Below are 23,655 nucleotides of genomic sequence, written 5' to 3'. Positions count from 1 at the left end.
TTTCAGAGACAAAGTAAGTTTGTGCAGTTGTAGATGGAGTATAAAAATATGAAAACAATGGCAAAATGAGCTTCTAAATGGTCTTGGCATGTTACATAGAGTACGAACAGAAAGATATTTAAAACGGCTTTTTGCACTAGTAACACTAGTTACCTCTGAGAAAGAAGGAAATAAGGCTACTGGGAAACAGGGCTGGAAGAAAGCCTTTTCACTGAATTTCTTTTTGGGTTTTGCACCATGTGCAAGTATAACCTATCCAGAAGTTTTAATTTCAAAAGACTCTCTTAGCTATGCCTTGAGATTAAATAACTATAAATGCAGGTAGCACTGTGATTCAATCCTGGTATAGGATAGTGGTTAAAAGCCTACTAGATATAAATCCACTCTGACACCAATCAACTCAATGATAGGGTAGATTACTCTTCATATGTGAATCTATCCTATTGGGCTGTTGTGATGATTAAATGAGATGGTATATGTATTTATATGTATAAAAACATGTATTTACTTATATATTTATATATACAATTTATAGATAAGCATATACAATGCCTAGAACAGTTCCTGGCCTATAATAAACAAACAAAAACTGTTAGCAGGGAAGCGGATGTGGCTCAAGAAGCTGGCGTCCAGCGTCCAGCTACCACATGGGAGGTCCTGGGTTCGGTTTCTGGTACCTCCTAAAGAAGGTAAGCAAGACAGCAAGCTGACATGATGGGCTGACGTGGTGAGCTGATCCAACGACATGACACAACGAAGAAACACAAAACAAGCAGGGAGCGGAGGTGGCTCAGGCCATTGGGTGCCTCCCTCCCACATGGGAGGCCCCAGGTTGCGGTCCTGGTGCCCCCTAAAAAAAAGGAAGACAAGCAGACATAGAGAGCACACAACGAATAGAGACAGAGGGCAGACAGCTAGTGCAAACGAGGCGGGGGGGGGGGGGAGGTAGAAAGAAAGAAATAAAATAAATCTTAAAAAAAAAACCTTAGCAAAAAATGTTAGCTAGCTATGTTAGACATTATCATTACTACTTTTCCATTCCCTTTGAAGTATTTATATGGATAAAATGGAGAGGTTAGGGTGCAGTTACTTATGTAATTCTTAGCTACTATAAAGTTTTGTGTCTTAGAACCAGTTCAATCTTTTGTTTATTTCTCAATAAACATTACAACAGACAAAAAAGAAGATAAGCTAGAGTGGAATCACTAAAAGAACAAAATTGTCAAGTTAAAGCACAAGTCACTAGTGGTGATGTGGCAAAATAATCTTGTCTCCAAAATTGACTAAATTTCAAAGTTAATTTTGGAAGCCATGAAATGGAATTGAATCATCCCTTGAATTCTAACATTTCTGTCACCATAATACCGTTTCAATACAGGTTAAACAGAAGGCTGTTAGCTTAAAAAGTCAACAATAGAACAGAGAACTTACCCTTACTTCTTTCCCTTCAAGAATTAGATGTCTTGAATGGACTGATAAGGGAAAAGCTCCCTAAAGGAATATGCTATCTCAGAAAATACTAAGGGTGATTTTTATAAAGCAAACCCTGTAAGGAGCTCTCAAAAGAAGAGAGCTTCCCAGAGGATTTTTACATGGCACGTAAACTATTATTGGCACAAGGTTTGAGAGAATATTTAATGAGCTTGTGGCACCCCCTGCCCACAGCTTCAGAGGGTCTGTGGGACTGTGCCAGGTTAATTCAGGGGCTTAAACCAGGTCTGAGGAACCTTGTGGAAAAGAGAAGCAAATGGTTCTATTAAAAATATAGACTGCAAATTGCTGACAAGAATATTGGGCAATTATTAAAATGCAGCAATTACAGATATAATAGAGCCAAGCTAAACAGTTTGATGCCCAAAGGCAAACCACAGCAAGTTTACACCGGATCTTAAAACATCTCCGAGGAAGTCCAGGACAAGTTGAAACGACACACTGCTGTTTCTAACAGAGAGAGCAAGCTTTTCTTCTTTTAGCCTAAAAGTCTCTCCACAATGTAACTGGTCCAAAAAGAAAATAAACAGCGGAGGGTTTTTGTCTAATCTTCCCAGTGTGGTGACAGGACCCTAAAGTGGAGAATAATAGCAAGGGAGGCATGGCACTGGGGAACTCATTCAGTTAAACTCCAATTTTGGCCAAGCCTTCACATATCAGTGCCTTAACAGACAACTTAGGGCTCATTCCCTAATTGGAAGAATGCTGGATGAGCGAAGCCTTCAGAAATGTATCTTTGAAAATAAAACTAGGGAAAGACAAACTCATCCTTCTTCTGTGAGGTTATAACACACTTTGCAAAGCCCACAGACTTCCAACTCTGTTTTTTGATGTTGTTGTTGTTAGTTGTTGTTATTTTACTTCACTGGGTCTCCTTGGACTGAATAACTATAACACTTTTTAGAAAAATAGAGAAGGTACTCTGAGATGGTGACAACACAATTTGGGGTCTACTGTGTAAAAGTCATTTCGCCCACATTTCTAAGTAATGTGTTTCCACTGAAAGAGTACTGGAACTTTAGCATTCACAAATTTAGAGAAGAAATTTCTGAGGGCTTAAGAAAATGAATGTGCTGCTAATTAATTCTAATTTCAGAGTTCCCCTGTGTTTACTTCTGAGATCATAAAACTGAATGTGCTGTCCCATATTTCCTAGAGATTTCCAACAGACTACATGGATAGAGACCCAGAATTATCTGGAAAAACCCTCCCCAAAGGAGTTCTTAAAACCATCATGGGTTAAACCATTGTTCAAAAGGAATTGGCCGTGAGCTAAATTCCCTGAGTTAAGGATGTTTTTTTAAAAGAGCAGGTCTTGCTCTATTTTGGAGGAAATTTGTTGCAAAATGAATGTCTGGCTATAGGCTAAGAGCCAATTAAAAAAAAAAAAAAGACTACTTTTTCCTTAGATGGCTAACACAGCTGGCTGAGTACATAAGATTATTCAAAATCAGAACTAAATCACGACTGACTTGTAGCCAATCAACTCTTCAATTAAAAGAACTATTATGCTAAAGAAATGGCTAAAGATATTGGAACTTTTATAGTTAGAAGAGGGCAACAAGATTTTACTGATAAAGAGGAGCCCAAGGACCCAAGAATAATACTTGTCCCAAATAATATGGCAGAGACAGAACCAGAAACTGGGTCTCTTTCCATGATCCCCACTCTGCCTCCCAGCTCCAAGGTCTGTCACCACTAACTGGGAACTATTTTTCTAGCTCTCAACACTCAATCTCTGAAAACAGAACATATTTTCCCAAGAGAGAGGAAAGCCTGACATGGCTTCCCCCACTTGACATATGCACTCTGCACAAATCATTACTGACCACAAACTATGGGTTGACTTCAGGCTCGGGGGTGGCAGCTACAACAGATAGGCCACCTTGGAAATGCTGTACAACTTAAAAGTTCCTTGAAAATGCAAAGGGCAAGATGAAGCCAAAACCAGTGAACTATCATATATTAAAACTGAGATTGCTCAGCATCCAAACAGGAAAAAATTTTAAGAAAATATCAATAAATATAAAGATCTTAAGGACTGACATAAGATTGAGTAACTGGTTGAAAAATTACCATTCCCTAAACTCAAATAGTAAATAATACCTATGTTTCTGGTCCCTTAGACATGAAATAACTTTCTAACATCATTAAAATATTTCTAGTCTGCCACCTCTTGAGAAAAAAAATACACATTAAGTCTGCAAATGGTCAAATAAAGGCTGGTAGAGAAATTGTTCCAATGGCTATTCAGCAGCTACTCGGGAGAGTGAGAAAAGAGGCAGGGTGGATGACATCAATATCTTGCTTGGCAGCCTATAAAAAAGGGTGTACAGGATATAGGACAGATTCTATTGTTTGATGACATCTGGATGCATTTAAAACCTGAACACATAGAAAGTCACCTTACCTAGTTACAAAACAACTCTCAGATTTCTCTGTTATACAAATAAACTGGATAATTCCAAATTCCCATTTTGCAGTTTTGGGCAGATTTGGCATAAGAAGGGATCCAGGTCCTGGATTTGGATAAGAAATTGATATCCAAGCACAATCAATATTCAACAAATATTTACTGAGCACCTAATACATTCCAGGCACTGCCCAGGACACTGAGGATAAAGCAGTGAAAAAGGAACCCAAAACTCCTACCCCCGTGGAGGGTAATACCATTTACTACTTTAGGCAAGGCATTTAATTTCCTGAGCTTCATTTCTTCCTTCAAAAAATCATAATTTATTGTTTACTATGTACCAGGCTCTAGGGCCATAATGAAGAAGCAAAAAGTCACATTCTTTGCACTCATGTGCTTAAAGTACAGTGGGAGAAACAGGCAATCAAAAAATGTGGCCACTCTCTAAGCCAAACTCAGCATGTAAATGCATTACCTTCCCCCCAGTGTGGGACATGACTCCCAGGGATGAGCCTCCCTGGCACCAAAGGATTACTACCAATCACTAGCTGGTGATGCAACTAGAAAGAGACCTTGATTAAAAGGGCCAACTCAGACCAGCAGAATATCTCAGCCTACATGTAGGATCATGTGTTAAAAACTGGTTTTTGACCTTGAAAAAAGGGGGAAATGGCAAAGACAAATGAGTTTATATGGCTAAGAGTCTTCAAAAAATAGTCAAGAGGTCAGCAGAGGGGTCGTGTTTATGCACGTCTCAGCAGGACCCCAGAAACAGCCAAAGTAGATAGAACCCCAGGTACTGGTTCTCCTGAGGGCTACGGAGACCCACAGGTTCTATGGTCATGGCAGATGGCTCTGGAGTTCAGTGCTGTGTCAGTGGGCCCTACTTTGCAATTTGTGCTCCTGAGTGTGATGGAGTTGGACTCAGATGTGAACTTTCTACACATGCCTCTTCTGTCACTTTTACTGAACCTGTGGTTGGTGCTAGGGATGGTGTATACTCAGGGGACTTGAATCTCTGGACTGTCCATGTGCCAGGTGGGCCCTGAGCCTCAGCAGAGTTGCAAGTCCTACTCTCTGGTTCATTTGACTTACTCAGGTCAGCTAACAGGGAGGTGAAGATGATCAAACACCACACCAGGGAACCAAGAGTGCCTACAGCTGCAAGCAGGAGAATTGCATCCATCATCCATGTGGAATCTAAGCCCTTCTCGATATAGAGATGGAGTGGACATCATCATCCCAGGGTCCACAGGATGGAGGAATAGAATATGGATTAGAGTGGACTTACTGATAATCTACTATAGAACTAGAGTGACTAGTAATGGAAGAAATTGTAGCGTTGATGTGGAGAAAGCGGCCACGGTAGCTGCTGAGGGCAGGGAGAGGGAAGAAGAGATGTGATGTGGAGGCATTTTCGGGACTTGGAGTTGTCCTAAATGATACTGCAGGGACAGATGCTGTACATTATATATCCTGCCATAACCCACTGAATGTACTGGGGGAGAATGTAAGCTACAATGTAAACTATTATCCATGTGGTGCAGCAGTGCTCCAAAATGTATTCACCAAATGCAATGAATGTGCCACAATGATGAAAGAGGTTGTTGATGTGGGAGGAGTGGGGTGCAGGGGGTGGGGAGTATATGGGGACCTCTTATATTTTTTGAATGTAACATTTTTTGTGATCTATGTATCTTCGAAAAAATACAATTAAAAAAATTGATGGGGGTGGGGTATATAGGAACCTCATGTTTTTTAATGTAACCTTTTGTGTGATCTATTAACTTCAAAAAAAGATAATTAAATTAAATTAAACATAGGGAATGTAACATTTATGTAATCTAAAACTTTTTTAAAAAATAAAATGACCATTATCCTATTTTTCAAAGAAAAAAAATATGTACATGTATACTATGACAAGAGCTCTAAAGGGAAAGTAGAGAATGTTCAACAACCTGAAGGATAAGCAGAGGTTTAAAGGGTCAGGTGCAGGCTGGCATTATGGTAGAGGGACATGAAAGGAACCTGACGCTAGAGGTGGATGGCAGCAGAGCCAAAGGGCAAGAGGAGAGGGATATGGCTCAAGAAAAAGTTTAACAAGGAAGCAGCACCATCAGATCGGGTTTTTTAAGAATTCCCTGGACATTGTGCTGACAACAGCCCGATGGGAGGCTTCGTCCAGAGTGGAACCTCAGTATCTTCATTGGTAAGAAGGTAAAAATCATGAACCACACTCACCTATGTCACAGGGCTGCTTCATGAATCAAATAAGAATATGCATAGATGGTATAAAAGGTATTATTATTAATCACTACTAGGTTGTCTCCACCGAAGGGAATTATGATCCTGAGACCTAAGATTAATTAAAGTCTCAACATGCTGTGGCTGCCAGCGACAGGAAACCAAAGGAGGAAGAGTCCTCTTGAAGCGCATGGACTTGTGGGTGGCAGCTCCGCAGGAAGACCCAGCGGGAAGGCGCAGACGGCACAGAGGGCATGAGCTGTGCAGAAAGCTGGACTCCACTCCCCTGCACCTCACTCAGTGCCTGCCCCGGTCGGGCCCTGCCCACCTTCCTCCTGGCTGAGAATGTGACAGAGCCCTCAGTTACCTTAGGGCAGCACCTCCGTCCTTAAAACCCATCTGTCTGTCTCCAGCACAGAGGAACTCACTGCCCTAGCAAAACACAGCACAAAAGGCAAAGCCAGCGTGGACACATTTCACCAGGTTGTCAAAGACTGCATTTTGCTCATTCTGAGTGCCCGGGCTAAAGACTGATTTCTCACTGACCCCGTACAATACTTTTGGTTTTTGCATCCAAAGTTTTCTGTCACTTACAGTTTATGAGGACATCTTCTTTTAAGCTAGAATTAATAAAGAAGTACACGTGGAATTAAAATCTGGCCTGCCCAACTGTGTGACTTTGGGCAAGTCATTTTATTCTCTGCTATTCATCATCTGTAAAATGAGAACAATATTTTGATTGTAATACATGAGATACAAAAATCATTGGTGTTTTTGTGGTTAAACTGCATCTAGATTTAATAACTTTTTTAAAAAGTAAACTACTATTGGCAACATAATATAAATAGTAACATCAAATTTTTATTAATTTTGAGACTTTATCATCTAGCATTTTAAAACTTCCCTCCATCATCAAAAAATAATGACTCCAAATTCAATACAAGATAGGAGTCCTAAAGATAGTCATAATATTGCAAAGCTTCTCCCAAAGGATGATGAAGCTACTGTTTCTATACTTCTGATATAAATTACAGGGAACTGGCTATATGGCTGTCCTCAGCTTTACCTTATGATTCCAAGATTAGCTGCCAAGGTTTAGACAGGGGCTGTGGAAATCACCCTGGCACTGAGGCCAAACCAGTCTGGAAGGAGGAATCAGCTGTCACCAAAAGGTCTTAAATCATGAAGGTGCAATTATTCCAGCAAAATTCAGCAAAGCTGAATATTTTCAGGACACCAATCATCACTCCTCAGACCAGACCACTGGAAAAAAGCTTTTGGGATGCTATCTCTCTTGGGCCTCTACTAGAATATTTTATGCAGTATATAATTACTTACTAAAATGTTTGATTCATGTAATTATTTATATTTTCAGTGATTCTAGAAATAAATGAATTCAGAAAAAACACTCCAGCAAAAGACTATTAAGCTAATTATAATTAGGAAAAAAAAATTTTTTTCCCCTCACTGATTCCAACATAAAATTATTCTTCTGGTGGGGAAAGGGGAGGAGTCCCTCAATAGATACATTTCAATTATTCAACTCATCTTATTTGGTAAGGAAAGGGCTCAGCAACTCAGGCACGTGTAACATTAAGAATTAAAACCTTATTATGGAGGAAGTGGGTGTCGCTCAGTGGTTGTATGCCTACTTCCCGTTTACAAAGTCCCAGGTTCAAACCCCAGTACCTCCTAAAAAATTTTTTTAAAAGATAAGAAAACCACTATGGCTGCTTACCGCTGTTAAGGACAAAAACCCTTCACATGGCCACTGAATGTTGCCTGCTTTGTCCAACCGCATCCTCAGCATTCTCCAGTCACACAAGCCTTTATTGAGTCCAGCAAGAGGGCTAAACTGTCTTAGTTTTCCAAGTTGCTATAACAAATACCACACAATGGGTTGGCTTAAACAAGGGGAATTGACTGGCTCACAGGTTTGAGGCTAGGAGAAGTACGAAAACTAGATACCAGCAAGGCTAGCTTTCTCCCTGAAGACTGGAGCATTCTGGTGCCGGCTGCTGGCAATCTTGGGGTTCCTTGGCTTTTCCATCGCATTGTGATGTCCTGTCCTTTCTCTTCCCAGTTCCTACCGACTACTAGATTCTGGCTCCTCCCTGTGGCTTTTTCAAACTATGTCTGAATTTCTTCTGCTTATATTATATCTCCAGTAATATGGATTAAGACCCAACCTCATTCAGCTGGGCCACACCTTAAATAAAAATAACATCTTCAAGAGAGCTGATCTGCAATGGGCTCACACTCACAGGAATGCAGATTAGGATTAAGAACATGTCTAAATTGGGGTACATAATTCAGTCTACCAGAAAGGCCAAGCCCTTGCCTTCCAGAAGGGATGTTCACTCTTTTAGAACTCCACTTCCCTCCACGGTCCCTCTAACACAGTCACTTTCTAACATCTTTGAGAATCAGCCTAAGCTTTACTTCTTCAGGGAAGCCTCCTCTGACTCCTCCAGACAATGTTACACTTGCAAACCTGGAATATAGTGAGAGTCAACCCTGCAGGAAACTTTTTATGTTATTATTTTCTTCCAGGTACAGTCTTCCCATTGTCTGTCCACAAAGAAGGATCATTCTACCCAGCTCACCACCTGACATGTGAAAGGCATCCAATAAAGGCAGCAAGAATAAAATACTAGTGTGTACAGGGATGCGGATGTGGCTCAAGCAATTGAGCTCCCACCTACCATTGGGAGGTCCAGGGTTCGGTTCCCAGTGCCTCCTGGAGAAGACAAGCAAGATAGCGAGCCAGAGTGATGGGCAGGTATGGTGAGCTGACACAACAAGATGATGCAACAAGGAGACACAAAGAGGGAAGAGGACTTGGCTAAATGGAGAGGGCGTCTGCCTACCACATGGGAGGTCCGCGGTTCAAATCCCAGGCCTCCTTGACCCGTGTGGAGCTGGCCCATGCGCAGTGCTGATGCGCGCTAGGAGTGCCCTGCCACACAGGGGTGTCGCCCGCGTAGGGGAGCCCCACACACAAGGAGTGCGCCCTATAAGGAGAGCCGCCCAGCACGAAAGAAAGTGCAGTCTGCCCAGGAATGGCACCGCACACATGGAGAGCAGACACGACAAGATGACGCAACACAAAGAAACACAGATTTCCGTGCTGCTGACAACAGAAGCGGACAAAGAAGAAGACGCAGCAAATAGACACAGAGAACAGACAACCTGGGTCGGGGGGGAAGAGGAGAGAAATAAATAAATAAATCTAATAAATAAATCTTAAAAAAAAAAAGATGGAAACAACCCAGGTGTCCATCAACTGATGAATGGATACACAAACTCTGGTATATACATACAATGGATTATTATTCAGTGGTAAGAAGAAATGAAGTCATGAAACATATGGCAACATGGATGAACCTGGCGGACATTATGGAGTGAAACAATCCAGGAACAAAAGGACAAATATTGTATGACTTCACTATTATGAACTAAATTTATAAGCAAACTCATGGAGCTAATAGTTAGAATATAAGTTACTGGAGAAAATAAAGTGGTTAGAGAATGGAAAGCTGAGGTTTAATCTAGGCAGAGTTGGTAAAAAGTTGTTTGTAAATGAATAGAAATGATGAAAGCATATCATAGGATTTGTAATTAGTAGTGTGCTAACATGGGTATAATAGCGGGGTGGTTTTTTTTTTTTTTGGAGTAATGAAAATGCTCTAATATTGGTTGAAGTGATGAATGCACAACTCGTTAATTATACCAAATGCCAGTTATTGTACACTTTGGATGAATCGTATGGTTTATGAGCAAAAAAAAAAAAATTGGGTGGGGAAGCGGCTGCGCTCAATCAGTTGGGCTCCCATATGGGAGGCCCTGGGTTCGTGTCCCAGGGCCTCCTTGTGAAGGCGGGCTCGCCCGCACGCTGCGGAGAGCTGCCCAGCGCTGCAGAGTACCACCCGGCCCACAACTGCAACGGAGAGCCGACTCCACAAGGTGACGCACGCAAAAAAGGGAGACAAGTGAAAACACAGAAGAGTGCGCAGCAAATGGACACAGAGAGCAGACAGCAAGCAAACTGCAAGGGGAGAAGGGAATAAATAAAAATAAATACAGACACAGAAGAGTGCACAGCGAACGGACACAGAGAGCAGACAGTAAGAAGCCACAAGGGGGAGAATTTTTTTTAAAAAGTAGAGATGGCAAGATTTACCACTTTAAAGAAAAATAAAATAAAATAATTGGGTGGGTTTGGGAAAAAATACATCAAATGTAAGATATGGACCAAAGTTAGTAGTGATACTCATAATTTATTAGAAATATTTCACAACAATGCAAGGTATTTGCGGTGGGGTGATGTCATGTTATGTTATGAGGTGTGCCCTGTATGATGTTATGCATGTTTGTTTTGTAAATGCACAATTTTTACTATACACTTATTGTTTATTTATGTTCATGTATCAATAATATACTTTAATAAATGGTTTTTAAAATGAAAAAAGCCCACAATTGTTATTCTATTTCTCAAGGTCCATGAACTCTACTCATTCCCCTTGTCTCATTCCAAAAAGCTACTTCTGATTAACTCCATCCCACTCTTGACCACCATCACTTAACATTTTGTATATAATTTGTTCCATGTTATCTCCTATTCACAGCCAATTCAGAATGTTAGAAATAGATAATATCTACCCCAACACTTTAATTTTACAGATCAGCAAACCAAGAATTAGAAAGGCTCAATGACTGGCCCACATTATACCGCCAGTTAGCAGCAAAGCCAAGACCTGCCCCCTTGTTGCTTGGTACTTACTCCGTGATTGTCCGCATGACTCCACTGCATCCCCTGCCCGGCAGACCAGCGCCCTGTGTTCTTCTTCTGACCCCACAGGACATCTCAGTTACTACCTCTTGAGCACCTCCGTGCTTCAAAGTTTCTCATTTAATTCTCTCAACAGCCCATGGAGATAAACTTTATTCCATTTTACAGTGAGAAAAGTAAGGTTTCAAGATACTAAGCAACCCCAAGGGCACCGCTTTAAGTGCTGGTGCCAGGATGTGAGCGCACCCTGTCTGATTCCAGAGCCCATGCTGGTAACCACCGGTAAGTTCCTCCTAAACTCTGACTTCCTTGGCTGGGTATCCTGTCCCGACAAGCAGGGCTCTGAAGGCACCCTACTGATGCTATTACAAAAAGAACTAGGGGGAAATTACTCCCTGCTATACTAATATAACCTATGCTCTTCATTCAACCTAACTCCTGCTCCCAAGAATCTGCTGTTTCTTAGGGGCTGTAATTTACTGCCCCTCTGATTTAAGTTATTGATTTCATAGGATCAAATCCCAATGGTTGGCAAAGAGCATACAGCCCACAGAGGAGAGTTTCAAGTATAATCCTCTGTCTTGAGAATGACTAAAATTTCATAATTTAAGATGGTAATTTAATTTTTATAAGTCCATTGTCAAATGTCCTTTATTTATTTATTTATTTATTTTTAAAGATTTATTTATTTAATTCCCCCCCCCTCCCCTGGTTGTCTGTTCTCTGTGTCTATTTGCTGCGTCTTGTTTCTTTGTCCGCTTCTGTTGTCGTCAGTGGCACGGGAAGTGTGGGCGGCGCCAGTCCTGGGCAGGCTGCACTTTCTTTCGCGCTGGGCGGCTCTCCTTACGGGTGCACTCCTTGCGCGTGGGGCTCCCCTACGCGGGGGACACCCCTGCATGGCGCGGCACTCCCTGCGCGCATCAGCACTGCGCATGGGCCAGCTCCACACAGGTCAAGGAGGCCTGGGGTTTGAACCGCGGACCTCCCATGTGGTAGACGGACACCCTAACCACTGGGCCAAGTCTGTTTCCCTCGAATGTCCTTTAGGCCTAAAAATATCATTTCTTTTCAAAAAAATTAGAACATCAAAGCAAATCTTTAAAGTCCTATCGCCTGACAGTCTCGAAACTGTTCCTTAGAGCGCTGCCCCCAATAAGGCAACTCTAGAAGGTACTGTGAGTGGCTGTGGGGATGGGATCAGAGCCAAGAGAGGATGTCAGTTCCACAAGGAAATTCTGTCCATCTGCCCCATACCCTCGGCTTTTTTCTTTAATGCTAACTTTTTATCTTTGTGGTACAATGGTGAAAGGGAAATCACAGGCAGAGAGAAACCACAGCAAGCCCTGGCCTGTTGGAGGTGAAATGGGAGTCTTTTCAAACCACTTGTAAGGCTGGGGAGGGCCCGGGCTGCTCCTTTAAGTTAGACAATTAAAGAGGTCAGAGATATTCAGTTAGTATAAGGGAGATTCCAGAACTCCGGAGGATGGTAGCGATTAGAGAAGGACTCCACAAATGCTGAATTGAAGAAAGACAAAAATACCAGATCCAGTATCAAACCTGAAAGTGGACAAACACTGTTAAGACTAGAAAGAGAAGACAGTCATCTGATTAAGCCCATCAAGACAAACAGATGCCTAGACACAAGCAAAAAATTACAAGCTATACTAAGACACAGGAAGACATGGCCCAGTCTAATGAGCAAACTAAAATAACAGGAGAAGATGCAGAACATGGAACTAATCAAGGATGTCCAGGCAAATATTATGATTCAATTTAATGAAGTGAAGGAAGAGATAAAGGATATATTTTTTTAAAGACTTACTTTATTTATTTCTTCCCCACCCCACCCTTGTTGTTTGTGCTCACTGTCTGCTTTCTGCTTGTCTTCTTTCTGAGAAGCACTAGGAACGAAACCTGGGACCGCCCATGTAGGAGGGAGGCACACAATCACTTGAGCTACCTCTGCTCCCAGAGATAAAGGATATTAAGAAGACATGGGGGCAGGAAGTAGATGTAGCTCAAGCAGCTGGGTTCCCACCTACCATATGGGAGGTCCCAGGTTCGATTCCTGGTGCCTCCTAAAGAAGAGAAGCAAGATAGTGAGTTGACATAACAGGCTGGCATGGCGAGCTGACACAACAAGATGACACAGTAAGGTGACACAGCCAGGAAACACAATGAGAGACACAACAAACAGGGAGCAGAGGTGGCTAAAGAGATTAGGCGCCTCCCTCCCACCTGGGAGGCTCCGGGTTTCATTCCCAATGCCTTCTAAAAAGAAGATGAGCAGATGGTGAGCTCAAACAACAAGGGGATAGAAATAAATAAAAATAAATAAATCATTTTTAAAAAAGAAGACATGGAGGAACACACAAAAGAAATCGTAAACATACATAAAAAGATAACAGATCTGATAGGTATGAATGGCACAATGCAAGAAATTAAAAATATGGTGGAAACACATAAGGATTTGAACAGGCAGAGGAAAGCATCAGTGATGGAGAAGATAATAAATCTAAAATCGCACAGATAGAACAGATAGATAAAAAAGATAGAAAAATTCAGCGTGAACTCAGGAAATTGAATGATAACGAGAAACATGCAAATATATGCATTATAGGTATCCCAGAGGGAGAAGAGAAGGTAAGAGGGCAGAGGGAGTGTTGGAGGAAATAATGGCTGAAAATGTCCCAACTCTTTTGAGGGACATGGACATACATATCCAGGAAGTGCAGTGTAACCCAAACAGTATAAATCCTACCGGGCCTACCCTAAGACATATACTTATCAAACTGTCAACCGTGCAATACAAAAAGTGAATCCTGAAAGTAGCAAGATAAAAGAGATCCATCACACACAAGGGAAGCATAAAAAGTTTAAATGTTGATTCTCTTCTGAAACCATGGAGGCAAGGGGCAATGGTAAAACATAGTTAATGTGCTAAAGAAAAAAAACTGCCAGCAAAGAATTCTGTATCCAGCAAAGCTGTCATTCAAAAATGAGGGAGAGTTCAAGATATTCACAGATAAACAGAAATTAAGAGAGTTTATCAATAAGAAACCTGCCCTCCAGGAAATACCAAAGGGAGCTCTGCATGTTGAAAGGAAGAAAAGGAAGAGAGAAGGTTAGAGGAGAGTATAGAAAGGAAGATTATTAGTAAGAATAAGTAAAAAGATAAAAAAGAGGCGAACTTGGCCCAGTGGTTGGGGCGTCCATCTACCACATGGGAGGTCCACGGTTCAAACCCCAGGCCTCCTTGACCCATGTGGAGCTGACCCATGTGCAGTGCTGATGCACACAAGGAGTGTCCTGCCACGCAGGGGTGTCCCCCGCATAGAGGAGCCCCACGTGCAAGGAGTGCGCCCCATAAGGAGAGCTGCCCAGCACGAAAGAAAGTGCAGCCTGCCCAGGAATGGTGCCACACACACAGAGAGCTGACACAACAAGATGACGTGACAAAAAGAGACACAGATTCCTGTGCAGCTGACAACAGAAGCGGACAAAGAAGACACAGAAAACAGACACAGAGAACAGACAACCGGGGTGGGGGGTGGGGGGTGGGGGGAAGGGTAGAGGAAGGAAGGAAGGAAGGAAGGAAGGAAGGAAGGAAGGAAGGAAGGAAGGAAGGAAGGAAGGAAGGAAGGAAGGAAGGAAGGAAGGAAGGAAGGAAGGAAGGAAGGAAGGAAGGAAGGAAGGAAGGAAGGAAGGAAGGAAGGAAGGAAGGAAGGAAGGAAGGAAGGAAGGAAGGAAGGAAGGAAGGAAGGAAGGAAGGAAGGAAGGAAGGAAGGAAGGAAGGAAGGAAGGAAGGAAGGAAGGAAGGAAGGAAGGAAGGAAGGAAGGAAGGAAGGAAGGAAGGAAGGAAGGAAAGAAAGAAAGAGGTAAAAAAGAGGGGAGCAAAGCCTCAAATGCACCAGGGAGAGGAACAATTAAGAGGCTGACTGAAAACAAGCAGGGAATTTTGACTCTGCACCTTCTCTAGAGCCCATTGTGGTGGGTGTGGGAACCTGTCTGCAGCAGGTGGAGGAGTAAATGGGAGATGAAAAAAAGAGCCAATAACTAAGACACCATCAGCCCAGACAAGACTGGCTTGTTATCAAAGATTCGATACCATGAGGAAAGTTTTATTCACACTCCGTGGAGGTGGTAAGGTGTGAGAAACAGGAACTAAAATGTGCTGGGGGTTATCTTCTGGTGGTGGAAAGGAGATTTCTTAGTTAACACCTGGGTCTCATGAGACCACTAATCCTGAAACTAGCAGTAGGTATTCAGAAAGGCTAGTTGCTTCTGACAAGTGCTGAGGACAACGCATCCACCCACACACTGTCACCCTCCACTTACAATTCTCGCTTCCATACTCTTCTCACCGCTAGCATCCCTAGTTTTTCTCTCCCAGCAGAATAAGGCCAAGGTGCTGGCTAAGCAGCAGTTCACAGGGCGGTAAAAAAAGATTAACAAAAAAACACAGCACCAACTTCCAAGCAAGATGCCATGAGGCGGTCCCCATTCAGACCCGAGCCAGGCCCCAGGACACCGGGACCAATCCCCCACTTCATGACAGAAACTACCTAACTGCCCTTCTGTTTCTTCTCTGAGAAACAGAGAGGAGCTGAAGGAAGAGAAAGCCTTTAATCCTAAAATTATTCTTAATTTCCAACTACAGAGAGCTTGAAAAAAATCTGAAAGCCAACAGAAAAACTAGATTTTTTAAAATGTGTCTCTACAACCCTTTCCCCTTTACCATCCACAAAAAAGCAATCCAGCCCCCAAATGATCATTTTTCTTGGCTTAATTTCACTATTTTTGTGATACATATAATTAGAAACAGACTGCTTTTTCCTGGCTTTAGAGAACAAGATCTTCAGAGCTGAAAGAGTTGCCAACTACAGAATCTCAATCTTAGCAGAATTTCTTTTGCAAACCTCTTACCTACACACCTACTTGAAAAATACATTAATTCCAAAGAAAACATTTAAGACCCCTATTATTAAGTATACGTGACTTTTCTCCTTTAGACTACACCCTCCCCGCTTTATTTCCCTCCCTGTTCAAATTAAATGGAATCCTACTTATGTTCACTGTCTTCCATTTAAAACATTGCCCAAGGTCAAGGAGTAAAACCAAAGGTAGGAGAGTGGACATAGCTCATATGGTTGCACACCTGCTTCCCACCTACGAGGTCCCGGGTTCAATCCCTGGTACCTCCTAAAAACAAAAAAAAAAACAAATGAAAAAACCAACTCTCTTTGGGAAACAGATGTAGCTCGAGGGATTGAGCACCTGTTTCCCATGTATAAGGTCCTAGGTTCAATTCCTAGTACCTTCTAAAAATAAAAAAAAACAAAGGTCATATTTTAGTTCCCAGGATGGTATATATATATGGGATACTTTGCAGAGGTATTTTCAAGAATTTAATAGAACTGGTTTTACAGGAAATTTCCTTATTAGCCCACACACTGAACGAAATTAGAACCCTGAATATCTTAGAGAGAAACCACCTAATGATGAAATAAAGATGCCACAAACTGAAAAAGGCAAAAATATAGAAAAATGTGAAATATATCAAGGAGGTCATCTGTTCCCTGGTTCTTGTGTCAAAAACATGACCCATCCAATGGTTGTACAGCAACTGTAGTGAATAACGAGCATACTAGACTAAAAAAAAAAAAAAAAACAAAACACAAAAAAAAGGTGTCTTCACAAAATGGGTCGTTAGCCTCAATATTTTTTCATGATTTCTATGGTATATTATGAACATATGGTAATACAATCTCTCTAAAGACACAAAAATAAGAGCATTAAGAGGTTTGTCTATTCAGAAAAGCTTTGACAAAATGATGAAGCCCAGGCGTAGTAAACATGCCCATTTAGATCAGAAACTTCTCCCACACATATAGGGAAGACCTTACACTGCAATGGTGCAAAATAGATGTAATGAGTCAACGGTGCTTTCCCTCCAAGTTGGATTTAATTTGCCAGCCAATTGTACAAAGTCTAATTTAACAAAATAAGACATTTATTCGTTGTGGACAGTCAGAAGAGAGTTTTGTGTTTGAGTATGTTTTGTTTTAAAGAACAAACCAGAAAAGAGATAACTCCGAATACAGCATCACACAAAAGTACTAAGCTTACCACATGAACACAGGGCTTTGAGATTAGAATCTAAGTATTTCACCTCAAATAACCTTCCAAGTATTAAAAAAAAAAAACAACCCACATTCTGCTCCAGCAATTATCATACATTTAGCTAATTATGAAATAAAGTCAGCAAATACCACCAATGTGTTATCGCATCCAAGGACCAACTTCATACTTTCCAAACACATAAATCACTAAAAATGTTAACAGAATTATACACCCAAAAGGGAATCTTGTCACAGGCCAAGAGAAGTATGTGTTCATCAAGTTTCCATTAATAAGACAGCATAATAAGGGATAAAAATGAAACCCAAAGTTCTGCTGTGCCCTCCACCTGTTCCATCTGGCATTCCCACCCATCCCTGGTAGTTAGTCATCTTGCTCTTCAACTGCAGACCTTCTCCCAGGGCAATCTGATCAACGGGAAAACTCAAGGACTAGTATCTATGAGGTCTGTTTTCTAAGGATCATTTTTTCAGGGACTAAAAAACATAAAGATGTTTTTATAAATTGCCCATCTGGAATTTTACACACACAAAAAAAGGACTTTCAGCATGTACCAGGGAAATGAGTTATGAGCTTGGAAGTATCAAAAAACAGATATTTCTTCCTGCTGCAAATAACACCCAAGAGCCCTCTTCCCCTCAGAGTCCAGGGTCTGAGGGATAGAGAATTTGCCTCTTCATTAGCGTCCTTTTCTTAAAGTGAAGATAGAGCTAACACTTCAGGCTTAAATCTAAATTATTATTGTGGCAACAGTTTAACAATTTCTAAAAATGAACTTTGCCAGCCTACACATCCCTGTGGATCCTCTTCCCAGGCTTTTAAGAAACTTTCAGCATAAAGGAATCACCAGCAAAAACAGGACATTAATCTTTTTTATCCCCTCTAATTATCTTAAGCCTATCTGGAAGGCCTGAAGACATCATTCTGGGGCCCATGTTCCTGACCCTCCGTGGTAAACCTCTTTTTAAATATGATCTCCTACCTCCTAAGTATAATGAAAGCTATCAGCCTATTGAGTCTTGATCGTTGGCCTGGAAAATTGAAGAAAAAAGAATGTATAATAGTGGCCAAATGAGAGTAGCCTCACCCAGAAATTTATATTAGTGTTGCTTCAAACAATGCATACTGCACAATCTTGGTTGAGAGATAATACTCATTACTCTCCAAGAAGGAAGGGAGAATATTCAAAAATCTGTGCTAAATCTTAAGCAAAGACCTTGCAGGCAGAGGAAAATAAAGCTCAATGTCGGTTAACAAACAAATGTGCTATTTCAAAAGATAGAAAATAAAAAATCTAGAAATGGACAGAGCCCAGGAAATGAACCGAGATCCTTTTTGTAAGCCCTTCCAAGCTGTGTTGATTTATTTCAGCTTGACTAAGAACCAAACCATTTTGTATTTTATGAAATGTTACAAAGAGACAATGCTATCATTTCAAGTGTTACTCTGAAGATGTGGAACCAGAGAAATTACTGCTGTGGATCTTGGTGCAGTAATTTTCTTCCAAAACCACAAACGTCCTCACTGAATTTGTTAAAGGCTAACTGAAGTTTTTTTTCATATAACCTCACTGTCTTACATTCAAAATTGTCCACGTTCCTAGTAGGGCAATACAAGATTGCTTTTAAGGTGAAGATCCCTAAAAAACAGTTCTTTAACTCAAGTTACACAAATTTCAAAAAGTGAAAAGCATTTTTTAAACTCAAACATTTTTTAAGTGTGAAAATATAAGAAAAATCTTTCACTGGAAAGACTGCAAGAGTGATAAAATATTTTTTTAAACAACTGGTAAAAGAAAAATGAAGATTGTCCTTCAACTAACGGATCTGACAGTTAACAATTATTGTGCCCATCAGCAATGAGAACAGAAAAAAATTTTCAAAATGAATTTTCTAGAGTGGGGATGAATTAACCAGAGTAGAATCATCCAGGAAAAATATTACAGCACTGTTAATAATTACCAGGTATCCTCTATATTCTAATTGCTTTATCTATTAAACTTCAAATGTAAAGTCAAAACTCTTCCACATATTTATGAAGCCAGGAAACTGGTCATCTCTTAGGTACTCCACAAGTCAGCAGTGATCACCTGCTTAGCCCTCTAATAGACATTTCTGAATCTACCCTCCGAAAAGCAAGCAGCTACATGACTTTTAACAAGTTTGCATGCAAAAGGAAAGGATTCATTCCTTTCAATCTCAAAAAGAATGGGACAATAGTTTACACTTCAAGCAATCCAGTCTTGAAAATCCAGAATGGCTTACACCGCTAAACCCCAGCCAGCCTTAGGCCATCTTGGCCACCTGCGATCAGTTGAGTGAATGAGGACAGTTAATTTGCCAAATTGTAAGCCCAAGAACTATACTATTAGGCAGCAGGGGACTGGTAAATGTTTGCTGAATAAGTAAATTAGATCAGAACATGAAAAACTGAATTAGATCCTAAATAAGATGCTAGTCTGAAACATAAGCGCAATGCTGAGATTTAGAAAGAAAGGACCAAATTCGAAAGTCATTTTAAAATGGGATCCCTCGACCTTAACTTGAAGAATGAAATAAAATTTGGGAGCAGATGTGGCTCAAGCAGCTGAGCACCCACCTCCCACATGGGAGGTCCCAGTGCCTCCTAAAGAAAAAACAGATGAGCAGATGAGGAAAAAAACAACAACGAGCAGAAAACGAGTGCAAACAACAAGCAAAGAGATGAGGGAGCCACCTGAGGGCAGGTGGGGGGATGATTATTTTAAAAAATTCCATCAATACTACATGATTACACAAGAAATAAGAGAGCAAACTGGCCTACAAAACTGCAGACAGAGATTGAAAACCTTTTTTAAAAGTTTGTTTGACTTTCTTCAAGCACGTTTACTCTTAAGTATTGTTTATATTTACAGATGAGTGACTACAAACACATCCTAAACCTACACTGGACAAACATGACGCTATCAAACTATTACTATACTTAAATATAAACCTCTGAAGAATGCATTGTAATAGAATTGCTGTTACTTAGGATTTCAATCCCTTATTGTCTTGCACTTGAAAGATGTTAATTAAAAATGATAATGGCATCACTCTGTCCAGTTTTCTACGAAAGACAAGGAAGGATCATTACAAAAGGACTCCCAGTGGATTTCTCCGTACTGCAGTTCCCCCAGATGACTTGAAATGTTATCCAAACTACACAAAATTATTTTATGTACATGCATTAAGGAAAACATTAAAAAAAAAAAAAAAAAACTACATGTGAATTTAAAATCTGCCCAGCCACAATAGAATTCTTGACATATATCTGACATATATCTGCCCTTACGGCCACTCTGATTTAATCAGTTAGCTAGATTAAGCCACATTTTTCACATCTAAAATGTATATACCCTACATACTGGTTATGCGCCTTACAGACATCAATAGTATTACACTCCCCCTATTGGCTAATACTCAGAATAACAATGAATTCCCTAGGGGTTGCCTTTGAAGTGCTGGGGTTCAAAAGCTGGTGATTTTATATTTAAAAACATGAGCTGAATCAACAGTTGTTGGGCAAAGCTGCCATGTAACAGTCAGATTCCATCAAAACAGGAAAAATTACAGTTGACAAATGACAAAGACAAACTGAAGTGCAAAAAAATATGCTGAAGTCTTGAAACCCTAAACAATGCAGAATTAAAGCCAAAGCAGAGAACACCAAGAAACAGCAACATCCTTTAGCTGACACAATGGCATGAAATCAATTTTATTTTAATAGCCCTTAAGGGGGTAAGAATTATTTCCCTGCCTCCGATGCCAGCCTCAAGCTGTTTCCTAAGAAGGAAGCCAAATAATGCTGATCAACAATGTCAGGAGAATTATTAAAAGAAATTTAGACTGGAGTCATTAATTAATACAAGTCAGAGTTCTAATTATAATTACTTGGAGCCAGTTTCAGAGGAGCTGTAATTTGGCACTCCTCTAAGTATATCATCTACATAAATCACAGCTGATTTGTAGTTCAAGAAATAACAAGTTCAACTCAAATGGGTCGCTGAAGATGAGAGTGGACGCATGGACCGACGGGCACACAAACCTAACTGCACCTGCTGCTCTGAGATGGCTATGAAGGCAGAACGGACAGAAAGTTCTGTATAATCCTGGGCAGTTAACTTCACCTCTGTGATCTCGGACAGACAACGTCAAACTCTGTGGTCTTGGACTGATAACTTCCTCTTGTGTCTTATCTGTAAAATGGGGTCAGTAGTGGGGTTTGACGATAGTGTTGATGAGAGGATTAAGTGTGACTGGGTCCGTACGGCATTTAGCAGAGTATCTGGCACAGACCGGGCTCAATAAATGTTAGCTATTAGTATTACCCAAAAGACACAGCTGATTTCACACTGCAGTAACTACTTGCAGCCTGAAGTACTATTACAAGAAAATTTAGAAGTCTTGACGTGTGTTTTTGCTACTTGTAGAGACTTTTCCTTCTCTCCTCCTAAGGCTCACTTTTCTTCGAAGGGAGATGAAACTCTCAGAAAACGCCTGGTTTCGATCTGAGGCTGGCACCCCTGCCACCCCCGAGCTCGTCGCTCTCCTCCCGCCACCGCAGGGCTCGGGGGCGCTCACGCAGAGCTAGCTCCTGGCCGAGCACTGTTCTGACACTTTACATACGTTAAGCCATTAAATCCTCACAGCAATCTAATAAGACCGATCTATCATTAGACCCATTTCACAGCTAAGGAAACGGGGTGCGTATCCTCCCCCAGCATTTCATATGGAACCCAAATCCATCACATTCTACTCTGCCAAGATACTTCACGCACGATACGCCGACTGCCTTACACTACGTGATTCTGGAAAGTGGAGCGAATACCCTAACAAGAACAAGCTTGCAAGCAGAGTTCTCTTCTAGCAACAACCCAAGATCTCCAAGGTTGTTCTAGCCAAATGAACACACTAATGAACCCGACAAACGAACGGGAAAATGCAGCTAATAAGTAAAAATGCCGGGTGCGTGCTGCGCGGGGGCGCCACGCTGCGCGTGCGGTGTCGCCCAGAGGGCGCGGCCGGCCGGGAGCGCAGCTCGCGTGGGTGCCGAGCGCCGGAGCCGCAGCCTCTCCAACTGCCACTGAGTGCAAAAACCCACAACAAACCTCTCCCACCGACTGCTGTCACGCGCCCGGAGGGAAGTGGCCGGCGCGCCCTGCGCGGGTCAAAAGAAACCGCAGAGAGGAAGCGTGAAGGCGGCCGCGGAGGAGAGGAGAATCCCTCCCCAGCCCAGCGCATCACCTGAGCGTCGCCCACCCGGGGTGGCCGCTCCCCGCGCACCACAGGCCGTGGGTCCCGGCTCCTCCCGAGCGAAAACAACGCCCGCCCAACGCTGCCCTTCCAAGCCCGGGGTCCCAGTAGCCGAAGTTGACCCGGACCGTAAAACAGGCACAGAAACCCGCGCTCTGCGAGGACGGGCCCCGCGCAGCTTGCAGAGCCCGCGAAGGGGTGTCCCGGCGCGGGGCTGAGGGGCGCGGGGCCCGAGAGCGCAAGCGGCGGCGGGGCCGGGCCGGCACGTACCTCGGCGGCGGCGTGTCAAGCGGAGATCCACCCGCGGCAAATTGCAGGAAAGCGGAGCAAAGTTTCCGCGCTGGGCTCGGCGGCGGCGAGCTCCGGCAGCTGCTGCGCAGCGGCACAACTACGCCATCCCGAGCGGCCGCGGGACTTTCACCTCCTGCAGGGAGCTCCCGGGATCGCGCAGGGAAAGTGGCCCGGCACGAGAGCCTCCGACTTCCCCTCCTCACTCACTGGGAGGAGGAAAGCGCCGCTCGGCGTCCTCGAAACCCTCGACTACCCCCATCGTGCCGACCCAGCGTACTCGCACTCCCTCTCACACACGCGGGTGGGGACGGGCAAGAAGCCACAGCAATCAGCGCGCGGGGGGAAGGGCGCTCCCACTCCGCCGTCCCTCCCGGGGGCTCCGGGCAGCGGAGAAACTCCTCCTCCCGCCTCCTCTCTCCTCCCCCTTTTCCTCCCCGGCTGATGGATGAGCCCCGAGCGCTGCCGGAGCCTGCGTTTCCCTTAGGGCGGAGGAAGGAGGGGCAGCAGGAGCTCTGCGGCGCGCCCGGGTCGGTGCTGTGGGTAGAGAGGCCCGGTCCTCCGGGACGAGCGCGCGGGCCGGAGCGCGGGCTGCAGTGTCTCTCGCCCTCTCACTGGCTCCTTCACACTTTCCACGGCTCTCTCGAGGAGTTGGGTTTTTATTTTGTTCCTCAATCTTGGTATAAAAATTTTTAAAACCTCGAGTCATCTGATCGCGCCCACTTGCCCGCTCCCCAGCACAACCCTCCCCACACACATTCATTCTGTCCTTGTTTGCTTTTTCCAATCTCCCATCCTACTTGTAATCTCAAAATATGCCCCGATGGTGACCGGGATCTTGCCTGATTCCCTTAAACAGCTGAGACCTCAGAGTCCTTGTCCCTACTTGCTAAATAAATTAATACAAAGGAGGTAGGTCAGCATTACTTGGTGTTACCCTGAGCTTGGTCCAGTGTGTAGGACCGTGTGCACTGTGTAGTTTCCAGCATACATGTACATGTGAACTGTAAGGT

General features: G+C 42.7%; 1 protein-coding gene across 1 annotated transcript in view; it reads right to left on the bottom strand.

The window, feature by feature from the left end:
- Window positions 1–23,240, bottom strand: part of TGFBR3 (transforming growth factor beta receptor 3) — a 219,799-nt gene extending 196,559 nt beyond the window's left edge. Inside the window, exon 1 of the mRNA XM_004455570.5 lies at window positions 22,625–23,240. The gene's annotated coding sequence lies outside the window, so the exon portion shown is untranslated. The remainder of the gene's footprint in view (window positions 1–22,624) is intronic.
- Between the last annotated feature and the right edge of the window lie 415 nt (window positions 23,241–23,655).

This window comes from Dasypus novemcinctus, chromosome 9 (genome assembly GCF_030445035.2).
Source record: "Dasypus novemcinctus isolate mDasNov1 chromosome 9, mDasNov1.1.hap2, whole genome shotgun sequence".
Classification (NCBI taxonomy): Eukaryota; Metazoa; Chordata; class Mammalia; order Cingulata; family Dasypodidae; genus Dasypus; species Dasypus novemcinctus.
Note: the sequence above shows the minus strand (reverse complement) of the source record. Positions and strands in the feature narration are given on the sequence as shown.